The sequence below is a fragment of the Leptonotus elevatus genome, chromosome 18 (assembly GCF_054856555.1).
Source record: "Leptonotus elevatus isolate MCC_2025b chromosome 18, RoL_Lele_1.0, whole genome shotgun sequence".
In the NCBI taxonomy this organism is placed as follows: domain Eukaryota; kingdom Metazoa; phylum Chordata; class Actinopteri; order Syngnathiformes; family Syngnathidae; genus Leptonotus; species Leptonotus elevatus.
In genome coordinates this window covers 2,044,104-2,059,647 of record NC_141256.1, presented here as the reverse complement: position 1 = coordinate 2,059,647, position 15,544 = coordinate 2,044,104, and the positions used below count along the sequence as shown (strand labels likewise).

Sequence of the window (15,544 nt, the reverse complement as noted above, 5' to 3'; positions counted from 1 at the left end):
TTTTACAAAGAAAAGTTAAAGGTGCACTGTGGAACTTGTCACTTACTTACTCACGACTGTCATCTCTCGGCAAAAGCGTAATCACAGCCTCTGTGTCAAGTTAGTGTAGAGGCCTCGATACACCAATCTGATGTCGACCAAATGTGACCGACACCTCCGCCAGTGGCGTCAGCCTGGCCGTCGGCATGTCGCGTTGGAAAGATTATAGAAGTACAACCCGCAACAAACGGGCACCAACGCAAATTTTCAAGTACCTTCTGCACATGTGTGAGAACTAATTCCCCTCCATATCATCAGCGGCAGTAGTCACTATTTTCCTCATTGTTTGAAAAAGGCAACTGGAAAGCTCTGGAAAGGGGGCGAGATATAAAATGTAAACAAAGATTCCTCACGATGTATTCCCACGCGAAGCACACCCTCAGGCTCTTTACAGTGCAGTCCTTTATCCAGTTGCATGATATATCATATAGTGCTGAATTCATCTTCTCTTCTTTATGTCCAAATACAAAGTGTGATAATGTGCAAATCGAGTGATACAGTAACACTGTCTTGCATATGAAAGGCCATGTATTGGAAAGGTTTACACTGATTATCTGCATTTGTCATGTCCCAATGCGCTGATTTGCTAGCTAACAGCCTATCAGCGTGATCAAATGTCACAACGGGCTGACACCGATTCAACATGTTGAATCTGGCAAAAACACCCTCCAAACGCTAACCAACGGGATCCGACGTTTTATACGTTAATCAGACGGCGCACATCGACGGTTAGGCCTGGACGCTTTCCGACTCATGACGTCTGATTGGTGTATCCAGGCCTTTTGGTGCCACTTCACCCCTTTCCTCCCCAAGAAACTGTAGTGTGGAGTGTTGGTCCCTAACACTCCATACTGAAGGTAAGTCAGAATGGCATTCATTTATTGGAAAGCAGATTTGGATTTTTCAGATGACATTAGTGCAGTGCAATAGTTATATTGTTGGTCAAGGTTGTACAAGGTCTCTCATTGGCCTTTTGATAAAGGACACCTTTATAAAACTTATACTGGGCTTCTTTTCATTCATTCATTCATGTTTCAGTATATCATGTATATTTACTTTTGTTTCCTCCGTACAAATATAGTTGAGGTGTTGAAATAGCTTTAACAAAAGCTCATTAGGTCTGTGACATGTCAGAGCACGTTATAATTGTATTACCTGAGGTGATTGTGTTCCAGTCAAGTTGTACTTAAAGGACAAATAAAGATTGACACTTCATGCTCCATTTCAGTATTGAATAAAACAAAAAATATTTTAAGAATGTTTGCCTTGATTTGATGCTTAGAATAGGTATTTTCAGCTTATTCTAAGCAACAATAAAAGTAATTCAACCTTTGTTTGAGGCTTATTTTAAGATTTAATTGACTTGATTTGTTGCTTAGAATTAGTTTGTAAATCTCATTTTAAGATAAATATAGATCTACACATTTGTCTTATTTCAAGAAATCTAAGTTAGTAAAATGATCTTGCTGCATGGACAGATCATTTCACTAGTTTCAAGTAATTTTCCCTTGAAATAAGTGTTTATATCTAATATTTAGACCTTGCGTTTTTGCAGTGTACAAATAATCATTCATGCCTTGTATCCTCCATCTTGACTGTTTCAATTATCTCTTCACCTCGTCCTTGCATTGCCTCTCTTTTCATTTTATGATTATGTACAACTTTAACAATCACAGTCAGAGCCCTCAAAGGTCAGGCTATTTGACTACCCATTCACCTACTGATGACGCAGCATCAGGAGCAACTGGGGGTTCAGTATTTTGCTCAAAGATACTTTGACGTGGTCACAATAGCATGGGATCGAACCCACAACCTCTGGGTTGGTAAACGACCACTGAGCCACGGCGCCCCCGGATTCTGTGTCATTTTATTGTGACCATTGTTGTACGGCTGAAGCCGTGGGCACAGGGCATAGGCAAACTAGGCGGTCGCCTAGGGTGCCATCGAGTGGAGGGGGCGACGAATTGCAGGGCAAAAATAAAAGTAAAAAAATATTTTTCCCCCTCCGGTTTTCTAAAATAAAATATGTAAATGACCCTGCTATTATTTTTGTTTTCGCATTTTTGTATTGCAGAATTGTGTTGTTTTATTGTGCTATTATTATATAGATACTTTTATTTAGAAGGATACAGGAAAAGGTAGGAACAGATGTAAATAACCGACGCACTTAGTAGTGCCGTCTTCCAAGTACAGAGAAGACGTGTGCCCGCCACAGGAAATCAGAGAAAACACAACTTTTTGCAGTTTACAACTAATTCAGTGAACAATTCTTTTGCACCTGGCTGAGAAGGGAACAAAGTTCGTATTGGAGCAATGTTTCATTGTTTAACTATTGTTATATTTCATGTTCATTGTGTAATTTACTGCAATGTAAAATGTTACCGTTTTCGTCCACTAGTGTGTGCTAACGCTACTTGGTAAATATTTAGCAATGCTATTGCTCAAGATTTTGTGTTATTGACTAAGAATCTGTTTCTATTTCGTCCCTCCCGACCGCCAGGTGTCGGTGATGAAACAGCACGGAAATCCCCCACGCGCATGCGTCACTCGAGAAAGAATTCATAAAAGGACATTTCCAGGGTTCCAGCTGACGTGATCCTCATGTATAAAAGGGGATCGTAGCCGGAACCGAGTCTCTTCGACCTTCTTGCGCAGTCACTCACGGCGTTTACCGCCTTTCTTCATCGCCGGTGGCCTGTGATATTGTTGATCGAGGCAGCGAGGTTGGCTGCGAAGGCTCTGTGTATTTGGACTTTTGGAATTTATATATGGACGTTGCGGCTTCAAGTTTGTGGATGTCAGCAACTGTTGTCGTCTTGCCTACCGTTACTTTGACCCATCCGTGGGTCGCCAGCCGCCTTGAGGTTGTTTGATGGCTTTGATATTGTCGGTCATGACTTGTGCTAGTTTATGACAACACAAACGTTCACTTACGTGTTTCAGTGAGCACTTGTGAATTTGTTTGTTCCGTTGGTGAAGAGGCCGGTTTTCGCCTCCTCTCCCACACAAAGATAGCAGCCTGTTGACTTGCGCACACTCATTGCGCATCAATCGGCGGCTGCTATGGACGACGACGCTCGATGCAAGCACTATGGCGGCTCCTTCTTGCCCGAAGAGGGACGCACTGACTGATGTCTCGATTGTCGCGCAGTGGTGACTGCTGCTGCGGCGGGCCACACTCCGGTGAACACAAATGATATTGCGCCTCACCAGGACACAGCAGCTGTCCAGGGGTGGTCATTGTCGGTGGTGGCAATGGGTCCTTCTCCCCCCCACCCTCGCAGGGGTCGGGCAAAACGCAGGTCTGCTTCTCCTGCTGCCCTTGACCATCAGAGTAAGAAGAGTCGGACTGACTCTCAGATTGCCTTGCAGTTGAGCCGTTTGCAGGCGAGTGTGATGGCAATACAGGCACAGTTGGGTGATTGAAACCCTTCTGTTTCTCAATCCTCTGCAGTGGCGTTGCTTTGGTGGACATGCCGGATGCAACACTCCAATTGCCCTCCCAAACAGACGACGTCGCAGAGGATGCCGTCTCCATCCGGGATTCTGAGGCATGTTCGGGTATGGACTCTGTTTCCACTGGCCCGTCTTTTCCTCCTTCTGAACGTTTTTCAGCTGGAGCGGAATTGGTGCGCACTGTTATGCTGAGCGCGTTCCGACGTTTAAAGTTGGACATGTCTGGCTTTTCTCAGCCTCCTACTGAGTGTGGCCTCTCTTCGATGGACTACTCAACCGAGTCTTTTTGGATCCTGAAATCTCATCTTTTTTTGACAGACCTTCATTCCTGCTGGTCCAATTCTAGTGTTTATCTTCGGCTCCCGGCGAACGGCCGTGCCCTGGCGAATATGCGGTTTCTGAATCCTATTGGTTTGGAACGTATGCCTAATGCAGAGTATTCTGTGGCTTCACTCATCGTCTCCCCGGAGGAAGCCCTTAGAGAGGATATGAAAGGCCCTAGCCCTCAGTGGCGCTTGATGGACGAACTGGTCACTGAGTTGTACAACGCGGCGATGGTCGTAGCATGCCTGGCCAACGGCCAGGCGCATCTCCTACTTGCTCGCTCCGCAGCTTTGAGAGACAACGAAGTAGATGAGGCTACATCGTTCTGTAACATGGCGCTGAGGGATTTATCCCTCCTTTTGAGGGAGCATGGCCGTAGTATGTATTTGCTTATCCAGACGCACCGTCAGGTATGGTTGTCTCAATCTCCCTTGCGAGAGCCCTCCCGGAAGGAACTGCGTCACCTCCCTGTGGTGCCGGATCGAGTTTTCGGGTTGGTAGCGACAGGAGCGCTGGAACGCACAGTGCATGCTAATGATGCAAGTCGTAAGTTTGCTAGCCTTGCCAGGCCCTATGCTCCATCAAACTCGGGGGGAGCTGCTCTCTCGGACGCCCTTCTGTCACGTATTGGGCATTCCTTTCGGCCTACGGGGGGATACAGACCTCGTTGTCCCACTCCAGGCCATGTCACAGACGCCCGTGGGGTTCGCCCCTCTGGCCGAGGGCCCCCATGGTCAGCCCCGAGCTTCACGCACCACGCTCTATCCCTCCCGGACCCCTAAATCTGGGAGGGCCAGGGATTTACCCCGAGGGGCCGTCAGTTGGTTACTTTTCCTGTCGCCAGCTCAACTACTGGGCTGCCCTCGCTTCGGACCCATTGGTGCTTTCGACATTGTCTCATGGGTACAGGATTCAGTTCCGACCCGGGTCCGAGAGACTGTCAGCGACCCGAAAAAGGCACTAGCTCTGGATCAAGAGCTAGTGACCCTCCTCGCCAAGTCCGCTATCGAAGCAGTGAATCCCTTGGCTCATCCAGGGGGATTCTACTCCCCCTACTTCCTCATTCCAAAAAAGACAGGCGAACTACGCCCTGTCTTAGATCTGAGAGGTCTCAAGCATTACCTCAGGATGTTGCCCTTCCGTATGCTAACTACATCGGCCGTGTTGAGGAAGATCGCCCGAGGGGAATGGTTCACGTCAATCGATCTGAAGGACGCTTACTTCCACGTACCTATTGCTCCTCAGCACAGGATTTGGGCTGTCACTCTCTCCCAGTGTGTTCACACGTGTAGTGAAGGCGGCCCCTGCAACCCTGAAGTCGAGGGGCACAAAGGTGCTTCCTTACTTGGACGACTGGCTGATATGCGCCAAGGATCAGGAAAATCCGAGACACGTCTACGCTTCTACAGCATGTGTCACGACTTGGGCTCAAGGTCAACCTGGAGAAGTCCTCTCTTGTTCCCTCTCAGCAGACTCTGTTCATCGGAATGTCGTTGGACACCACCTCCATGACTGCCCGGCCATCCCCACGAAGGGTCGACGATGTGCTACGTCTCATCTCTCTCTTCTGTGCCAATGGGATGCTGCCCTTTTCTGCATCTGCTAGGCAAGTTAATGTCCCTGATGGCATTGGGCCTGCTGTCGCTGTGACCATTGCAATGGTGGCTGCTCCGCTTCCGGCTCAACCCGCTGCGGGACCATCTGAAACGTCTCCGAGTATCCAGTTGGTTCATGGGTGCTCTCGCACCTTGGGGTCGCCGGTCTGTTCTATCAGCGGGAGTCCCGTTGGGGGTGGTACCCACACGTCACAAAGTTGTCACCACTGATGCCAGCCTGAGGGGATGGGGTGCAGTTTGGCAACACAGGACGGCTCAAGGCCTGTGGTCTGCAGGGGACAGATCGCTGCACATCAATGTGCTGGAGCTGCGGGCTGTGCATCTGGTCCTGATTCATTTTCTGCCCTTGAAGGCAGAGCGCCATTTCCTGGTACGATCGAACAACACGTCCACTGTGTATCACGTCAATCATCAGGGCGGGACAAGGTCAGTAGCTGGGCACAGCTGCTACGGGCCTCATGGAGGCTTCCTCAGATTGGCCGCCCCCCATCTTGCCAGCCTGCGTGCCATGTTTCTCCCGGGCATCGTCAACCAGTCGGTGGATACCCTCTCCCGCCGTCGTCCGCCTCAGGGGGATTGGAGTCTCCACCCGGAGGTGGTGAGCGCCATTTGGAGTCGCTTCGGAAAAGCGACAGTGGATCTTTTTTTTGCCTCTGAGGAGTCCACTCACTGTCCCCTCTGTTTTTCCCTGAGGGAACAGAGCAGCCCGCTAGGCCAGGATGCTCTGGCACACCCCTGGCCAAGGGGCCTGCTATATGCCTTCCTACCTCTCCCCCTCATTCATCTGACTCTTCAGAGGGTCCTTCTGGAGGGTCACACATTGTTGCTGGTGGCCCCTCTTTGGCCAGGCCAGACTTGGTTCCCTCTCCTTCGCAGTCTCTGCTCCTCCGAACCGTGGATCCTGCCCAGGATCTACTGTCCCAACAGCGGGGTCAGATTTGGCATCCCGATCCCCGCCGGCTCCATCTTTGTCTCTGGCCGCTGAGGGTCGAGACCCGTTGCTGACTGAGTGCTCGTCTTCTGTTCAGCATACGATCCTTTTTTTTTTTTTTCTTCTTTTTTTTCCTTAAGAGCTCAGTATTGTTCATTCGGAAATGTCATCATCATTGCATTTTTTTTTTTTTTTTTTTTTAAATATATATATATATATATATATATACACATATATACATACATATATACATATATACATACATACATGCATACATTTTTTTTTTGTGTGTGTGTGGGTGAGTATGTGTGTGTGCGTGCGTGCGTGCGTGCGTGTGTTTGTTAGCTCACCAGAAAACCTATTAGAAAAAAAAAATCTCATACCGTTCACCTAAATCGAACACCAGGAGACCCGAGGGGACCGAAGAAAACCAAGGAAGGTGAAATCCAGCACCGACCAGACACCCCCCACCAGAACTCCTCCCCAGCCCAAGAAACATCCAGACCCCAACAAATCCAAAAAACATAAAATCAGGGAGGCCTCAAGAGACCAACGGAGAGACCGAGAAAAGGAAGGAAGGACAGACGAAGCCGCGTGAGATCCGAGACACCAGCCTCCACCGATTCAATAACCTGAGGAGGAAACAGATTGTGTCTGAGTTTCGGTAGATGCTGGTGTGGTGGATCTGGCATGCATGAAAATCTCCACCAAAGAGGGGAGCCGTCGACCCCCGCCGGAACAGAGCAAGCGCAACACCTCAGGGCCCCCCAGGCCGCGGCAGCGCCAAAGGACGACCCCCGGGCCCCACCAGGGCCACCGGCCGGAGAGCAAACCCAGGAGCAGGAGCGCCCCCCGCCCCAACACGGCCCGCGCCCCCGGCCCAACGCAGCAGGACGGGGCACTGCAGGCCCACCAGGCACCCCACCGGCCCCCAACCCCCGCCCCCCCACAACCCCCCGCCCCCCATCCACCCCCGCCACCCACCCCAACCCAGCCCCAGCCGCCCCCATGCCCCCAATCCCCCAGACACCCCCCACCCCCAGCACCCCCCACCCCGCAACCCCCACCACCGCCCCCCCCAACAAAGCCGCCCCCCCCCCCCCGACCCCACCCCGACCAACCGGCAGCCCCCCAACCCCCGACCCCCAGCCCCCGGGGACCACCCGCACCCAGGCACCGGCGCCGAAGAGGGGCCGGACAGCGGAGCGGAGAGGGCAGCCGCGCCCACCCCACCCCCCGCCGTGTGGAAGGACGGAACACCGGGGGCAGAAGGGGGAGATGGGGGCACCGGAGGGCGGCCGACACCCCCGAACCCCAGGCCCAGCGGGGGAAGGCCCCGGTCGTCACCCCAGCGTTCTTTGTGAAAATTAACCCCTGTTACTGAGTCCGCCAGCTCGCGGACTGGCGAACTCTACCCCTAAACCGTGAATGTGACCCCACCCAGTGTATATACAAGTGTGTGTGTGTGGTGCATTAAAATTGTGTGTGGTGCATTAAAATCAGCATACGATCCTTAATGCCAGGGCTCCGTCCACTCGTTCGCTGTATGCTAACAGGTAGAAGCTGTGCAAGTTGCAGGAGCGATCCCGTGACGTGCCCTATTACCAAGTTTCTGGAATTCCTCCAATCTGTTTACGATAAGGAGCATTCCCTTTCTACGATCAAGGTCTACATGGCAGCCATTTTGGCCTGCCATATTGCAGTGGATGGCAAGTCTGTGGGTTGCCATAGCCTAGTGGCCTCCTTCCTCAGGGGTGCCCTTTCGCTTTCGTTCTAGGAATCCGCCTCGAGTCCCTGCCTGGAACCTTTGTCTGATGCTCGACGCACTGTGTAGGTCCCCTTTCGAGCCGTTGACCGTAGTGGAACTTCGCTGACTGTCTTGCAAGACGGCATTTCTACTTGCAATAGCATCCGCTAAGCGGGTGGAGGAGCTCCACGCCCTGTCTGTTAGCCCGAATGCCTTTGTTGGCATCCCGACGGGGCAGGGGTCACATGGTGGCCAAATGCTGCTTATGTGCCCAAAGTTTTGTCTGGCTCTCAAGCCAACCACCCTATTCGTCTCGTTCGTTTTGCTCCGCCGTCGACGGATAGGGATGACGCTTTGTTGTCCTGTGAGGGCGCTTCGCTTTTCTTTGGATGTTACGTCATGTTTCCGTACATACACACAGATTTTTGTGTCTTACGACAGCCCGAATAAGGGAGCTGCCGTGTCCAAGCAACGCCTCTCCCATTGGATCGGGGAGGCGATTCGGGAGTCATATCGGGTCTCTGGTCGTCCCCATCCTCCTGGGGTGTGCAGTCACTCCACCAGGGGTGTGTCTACCTCATGGACTGGCCTTGGAGGACGTCTGTGCGGCGGCTTCCTTGTTGTCACCTTGCACGTTCTCCAGATTCTACAGTTTGGATGTCACCTGTCCTCATCCAATGGATGCACCAGTCTCCCTTTCCCTACAAGTTGATTATACCTTTAAACCACCACCGACATGGCGTTTTAACATCTCACTGCTAAATGACGCAGAATTTGACAAAATTATAAGAAAAGAATGGGCAGACTTTTTGGAAATAAATGACTCTCCAGACCTATCTCCATCTCTTCTCTGGGAAGCTGGGAAAGCAGTAATTAGAGGTAAAATTATATCATATTCATCTTATAAAAAGAAACAGGATCAAAAATTAGAAAAAGACTTGGAAGATAAAATTAAACAACTGACGGATGAGTATGCAATAAACCCAAATAACCAAATATGGACTGACTTACAAAATACAAAAATACAGTTAGACGATATGTTAACTAAAAAGACAGAGTTTATAATACAACAATTGAGATACAACAACTTTGAATATAATAACAAATCAGGTAAATTTCTTGCAAACCAACTTCAACGTAATCGGGAAAAATCGCTTATAACGGCTATTAAAGGGACAACTGGTGAATGTACACAATTAACAGAAGAAATTAATCAAATTTTTTACAATTACTATCACAACCTATACTCAGAAACTAATAAGCCTAACCCAGAGCATATTGAGGCATTCCTCAGTAGCTTAAATATACTTCAGTTAACTACTGAATATAAAGATATGTTAGATGCACCACTTACTATAAATGAGTTGTACAGTGCTCTAGATAGTATGCCAAATGGCAAAGCACCTGGCCCGGATGGTTATCCGGCTATATTTTTAAAGCACTTCTGGTCAATGCTTGCTCCACTATTCTTAAGAGTAGTAACAGAAATTAAAACTAATGGTCACATACGCCCACACATGAATACAGCAGCAATTAAACTTTTATTAAAGCCAGAAAAAGACCCCACCCTTCCATCAAGTTACCGTCCGATTTCACAAATTAACACTGATATTAAAATTATCACTAAGGTTTTTACATCTAGATTAGAGACAGTAATCCCGACAATCATTCATAGCGACCAAACAGGCTTTATTAAAGAGCGTCACTCTACTAATAATATTAGAAGGCTCTTTAACCTTATTAGTATGTCACAGCGGTATGATAAAAAGGCAGTTATTATATCATTGGATGCAGAAAAAGCTTTTGACAAAGTTAACTGGTCCTTCCTCTCTGCTGTTTTAAATAAATTTGGCTTTGGGAAGTCATTTATTCACTGGGTGTCAGTATTATATGATTCTCCTAAAGCTACTGTTACTACTAATGGGATTATATCTCAGAGTTTTACTCTACAGAGAGGCACAAGACAGGGATGCCCACTGTCGCCTTTATTATTTGCAATATTTATTGAACGGCTTGCATTAGCCATACGCCAGGAAAGAAGGATTCAAGGAATTCACTCTGGGGTAACAGAACATAAAATTAATCTATATGCCGATGATATTTTACTTTATTTAGAAAAGCCTGCTATTTCGTTAGGGGAAGTATTTAACTTAATAACTAAATTCTCACAGTTATCAGATTATTCTATTAACTGGACAAAATCAACACTTCTACCTATTACAGAAAATTCATGGAACCCTGCAAGCCAGGACCTACTACTCATTTCCTATAGGTAATTTAAAATACTTAGGCATAAAAATCTCACCTAAATTAACTGATTTAATTAATTTAAACTTTACTCCACTTCTGGATAGCATTTATAGTGACTTGGAGCGCTGGAATAATCTTCCTATTTCTCTAATAGGACGAATAGCCACTATTAAAATGAAAGTTTTACCCAAAATAAACTATTTTTTCTCAATGATTACATTTAAACCTACGGCTAACTGGTTCCAGTTGTTGGACTCAGCCGTTACAAAATTTTACTGGAATAAAAAAAAAACAAAGATAGTCTATCTACTCTTCAGAAAAATAAATCCAAAGGAGGTCTAGAGGCACCAAATTTTATGCACTACTATATAGCCAACCAGCTACAATATATTATTTTATGGGCACAACCCAATAGAGATACTAACTGTTGGCTGGAACTAGAACAGAAGGATTGTAATAACCTCAGACTCCTAGATTTACTCTTTATTACAACATCGATTAAGCGACATAACTGTTTTAAAAATCCAATGATTTCCGCCACCCTGACTGCCTGGTGGAAGGCACTAGAAATTACAAAAGCCCAAGTGGAGCCCTGTGGGCTTTCTCCCCTATGGCATAACCCCGACTTTCAAATTAACAACCAATCGTTTTATTTGAGTTTGTGGGAGCAGAAAGGAATTACACATCTCCACCATCTCTTCTCAGATAATATGTTTATATCATATACATCCTTGCTCCAAAAATACAAAATAAAAAACGGCAATTTTTTACATTATTTGCAAGTTAAAAGTATGATAAAGAAACAAATTCCAACACTTCAGGGTACGCTCCAACCGCCTGTTTTAGCTAAATATATTACCAAGCTTTCTCCGACAACAACAAAAAAACTCTCAAAAATATATAAGTTACTTTCATATACTGATAAAACGTCTTTACCCATCTCGAAATGGGAAACAGACTTGTCTATAGCTCCGGAATCTGACTTTTGGATTCAAGTTTGTGAAAACGTTTTTAAAATGACAAAACACGAGGCTCTCCCTGGTGTCTGGGGCGGCGCCGCTCCGGCGCGGTCCGTCGCTCTGGGCCCGGCGACGCGGTTCGGGGCCTGTGGGCCGCCGGGGTGCCCCGTGGTTCCCTCTCCCCTCCCCCTTCCTCCCCCTTGCTGCCTCTCCCTCCTCGCCTCTCCCCGCCCGTCCTCCGCCTCCCTGTCCCCTCTCCCTCGTCACCCTTCCTCCTCCTCTCCCCCTCTCCTTGCGTCCCTGCCGCTGCCCCCTGCCCTTCTTGTCGTCCCCTTCCCCCCTCCCTTCCCCCTCCCCGGTACGCCTTCCTTCCCCTCCCCTGGGCCGAGGGCTCCATCCATGGCCCGGGTCTCGGTGCTACGGGGGCCGGCGGGGTTGGCTGGGGTTTGGTGTCGTGCCCGCCCCGCTCCAGTGGGCGTCCTGGCACCTCGGGCGGGACCCAGTATCCGGGGGGCGAGCCCTATCGCCCCGCCGGACGGGTCCCATATGCCCGCCGGGGTCCTGGTGGGGTGGGTGGGGGCTTGGTGGGCCGGTGCGCCTCCTGCCCCCGCCCGGTTGGGGAGGGCTCCGCTGGTCACTCCTCTTAACTCACTACACTAGGTTTGCACAATACACTTTTATAGACATATAGGGCACATAACACACTTTGGGGGGTGGGGTAGGGTGGAAACACCGTCTTCACCCTACAACTCCCCTCCAATTTTAATACACCACACAACTTGTGTGGGGGGGGGGCTTGTGGGGGTGCCATCGGTTGGGGGCCGCAGTATAGAGCAGTGCTACGGTCCCCTGTCCGTGTCCCCGACCCCCCCCCCCCCGCCCTATCTATTTTTTTTTAATGCACCACATACACTCAGTAACATGCTTGAGTGGCGGGTGGATCGGAGCGTGGGAATATCATTTCCATCGGCTCCGGTTCACCTGCTCCTAATTTTAATGCACCACACACACACACTTGTATATACACTGGGTGGGGTCACATTACCGGTTTAGGGGTAGAGTTCGCCAGTCGGCGAGCTGGCGGACTCAGTAACAGGGGTTAATTTTCACAAAGAACGCTGGGGTGACGACCGGGGCCTTCCCCCACTGGGCCTGGGGTTCGGGGGTGTCGGCTGCCCTCCGGTGCCCCCATCTCCCCCTTCTGCCCCCGGTGTTCCGTCCTTCCACACGGCGGGGGGTGGGGTGGGCGCGGCTGCCCTCTCCGCTCCGCTGTCCGGCCCCTCTTCGGCGCCGGTGCCTGGATGCGGGTGGTCCCCGGGGGCTGGGGGTCGGGGGTTGGAGGGCTGCCGGTTGGTCGGGGTGGGGTCGGGGGGGGCGGCTTTGTTGGAGGGGGGGGCGGTGGTGGGGGTTGCGGGGGGGGGTGCTGGGGGTGGGGGGTGTCTGGGGGATTGGGGACGTGGGGGCGGCTGGGGCTGGGTTGGGGTGGGTGGCGGGGGTGGATGGGGGGCGGGGGGTCGTGGGGGGTGCGGGGGTTGGGGGCCGGTGGGGTGCCTGGTGGGCCTGCAGTGCCCCGTCCTGCTGCGTTGGGCCGGGGGCGCGGGCCGTGTTGGGGCGGGGGGCGCTCCTGCTCCTGGGTTTGCTCTCCGGCCGGTGGCCCTGGCGGGGCCCGGGGGTCGTCCTTTGGCGCTGCCGCGGCCTGGGGGGCCCTGAGGTGTTGCGCTTGCTCTGTTCCGGCGGGGGTCGACGGCTCCCCTCTTTTGTGGAGATTTTCATGCATGCCAGATCCACCACACCAGCATCTACCGAAACTCAGACACAATCTGTTTCCTCCTCAGGTTATTGAATCGGTGGAGGCTGGTGTCTGCGGATCTCACGCGGCTTCGTCTGTCCTTCCTTCCTTTTCTCGTCTCTCCTTTGGTCTCTTGAGGCCTCCCTGATTTTATGTTTTTTGGATTTGTTGGAATTTAGATGTTTCTGGGGTTGGGGAAGAATTCTGGTGAGTGGCCCGGTGGGTGGTGTCTGGTCGGTGCTGGATTTCACCTTCCTTGGTTTTCTTTGGTCCCCTCGGATCTCCTGACGGCGGTGTTCGGTTTAGGTGAACGGTATGGGATTTTTTCTAATAGGTTTTTGGTGAGCTAACAAATACACGCACGCACGCACGCACATACACATACTCACCCACATACAACAAAAAAAATTATATATATATATATATATTAAAAAATAAAAAATAAAAAATAAAAAAGTAGTCCTCTCCCAAACTTGACCATGCTCGGTGAAAATTTGTTCCTGTATTGTTTACATTTTTTAACAGCCCTTCTTTGGTGATGATTTTAAGACGCTTGGTATTAAATTTAGCTCCATCTCCTGGGTGTAACTTAATAATCAAAGTTGTTCATTGTAACCACCCCGCCCCCCACCAACCTATTGATTATTGTCAGTTGGAATAAATATATACGACATATTTAGATATTGAATATAAATATGTTGCCACATATTGACCTCTTGCCTAAGATTATTATTAATATTATTATTATGAACTGATCTTAAAATAAGCTAAATAACGGGCAAAAACATACACACATCTCATAAAACGTAGCTGTAATTTCTGACATTAATAAGGATCTGGATTCATAAAAATATAGAAGAATATTTTTCCACTTCAGATGACTGCAACTCAACCAGCAAAAGTGCTTCCTCTTGAGAGTTGGCCTTTCAGCGAGTGAGCTAGTTAATTTTGAGTGCACACACAGTTTGACAATGATGGATTTGGTTGAAATTACAAATCATCAAATGATTAAAACGGGAGAATGTATGGTCGTTTCCATCCTCTGTGATTGTGGTTCCTGCCCAGTCAGCCTTTGTTGTTATATTAGAACAGTCGTGCATCACAGTGAGGATTTTTGCTGATCGTTATGACTCAAAGGATGGAGGATGAACACAACAATCATGTATCAAATAGTCATCAACCAGAATTATTCTTTAATCGAGTTTGTAATTTTTCACTATATACGTAACATTACAGATTTACTACCTGTTATATCCTGCAGGTCTTCCTTGAAATATAGTCGCCTTTTGTTTACATATACTGTAACAGGGCATCCACACTGATCATAATTGTAACCTTATTAAGACAACAAGAATCATCCATCGCTCATTATGCCCTCATTAAATACCGTGATATTAGTTAATCAATATTATTATATTCATATGTATGACATCATATTGCAATATTTGTATGGTTTGCAAAAAAACATAAACAGCCATTTTTCGCCTCAATTTTTCGTTTAGATAAGAATTGTTTTTGTCTCCATAGGCCAACTGCATATGGATATTAAACATAATTTGATTCATGCAATCAAGTGATCCCATTTTTAAATCATTTATTTGCATAGGTGTGCCTTTGTTAGAGAAAAAAAACAGTATTATGATTAATGCTTACAATATTTTACGATTATATTTTTGAGTGATAATAATAATAATAATAATATAATAATGATAATGATAATGATAATAATAATAATAATAATAATAATAATAAAGAAACAGCCCCTTTAAGCAGCCCTATGGAGGCCCTATGAGTCAAATTCAGTGAAAAGTAGAGTTTGTGAATCAAGTGCTGCAGTCCTGACCTATATTTCATACAGGCATGTAGGCGCGGGTTTCCGGCAGCTTTCACAACGCATTTATTTTGCGCAGTCTGCAGAAGCCAACCAATTAGGCCTGTTGGCGCTCAGAGTGAGAGATGGAGAATACCGGGAAATCTTTGCACGCTCGTTTTGTTTTTTAGTAAATATACAGTGTAGCCTACCCGTTATCAATAAAGGGATAATGCAAGAATTAGGATTCCTATATAACCGGCATTATGTTGCCTAGATTATTTTACAAAAATACGCTGCACACACACACATTCACACACACACACACACACACACACACAAACTTAAAAAAAAAAAAACATTTTATATTTGCTTACTCTGCCAATTTGGACAATTGGACCTGGTATGCAGCAGTGAAATGTATGACCGAAATAACAAAATTGTAAATCTAAGCATAACCGGAATTCCAGAGTATTGCAGCCTTATTTTATTTTTGCTTGAAGTGAATTGTAAACTGGTGGAGAATAAATACGACCGTACTACTATAGGCCTATGCTACTAATAAATAATAACATTAATAATAAGAATGATATACTGTAATAAGGGGTGGTATAAACATGGTT

At 48.1% G+C, this 15,544-nt stretch overlaps 1 pseudogene; it reads left to right on the top strand.

The window, feature by feature from the left end:
* Positions 1-4,392: 4,392 nt before the first annotated feature.
* LOC147158226 (uncharacterized) lies at positions 4,393-6,440 on the top strand (annotated as a pseudogene).
* Positions 6,441-15,544: the final 9,104 nt, after the last annotated feature.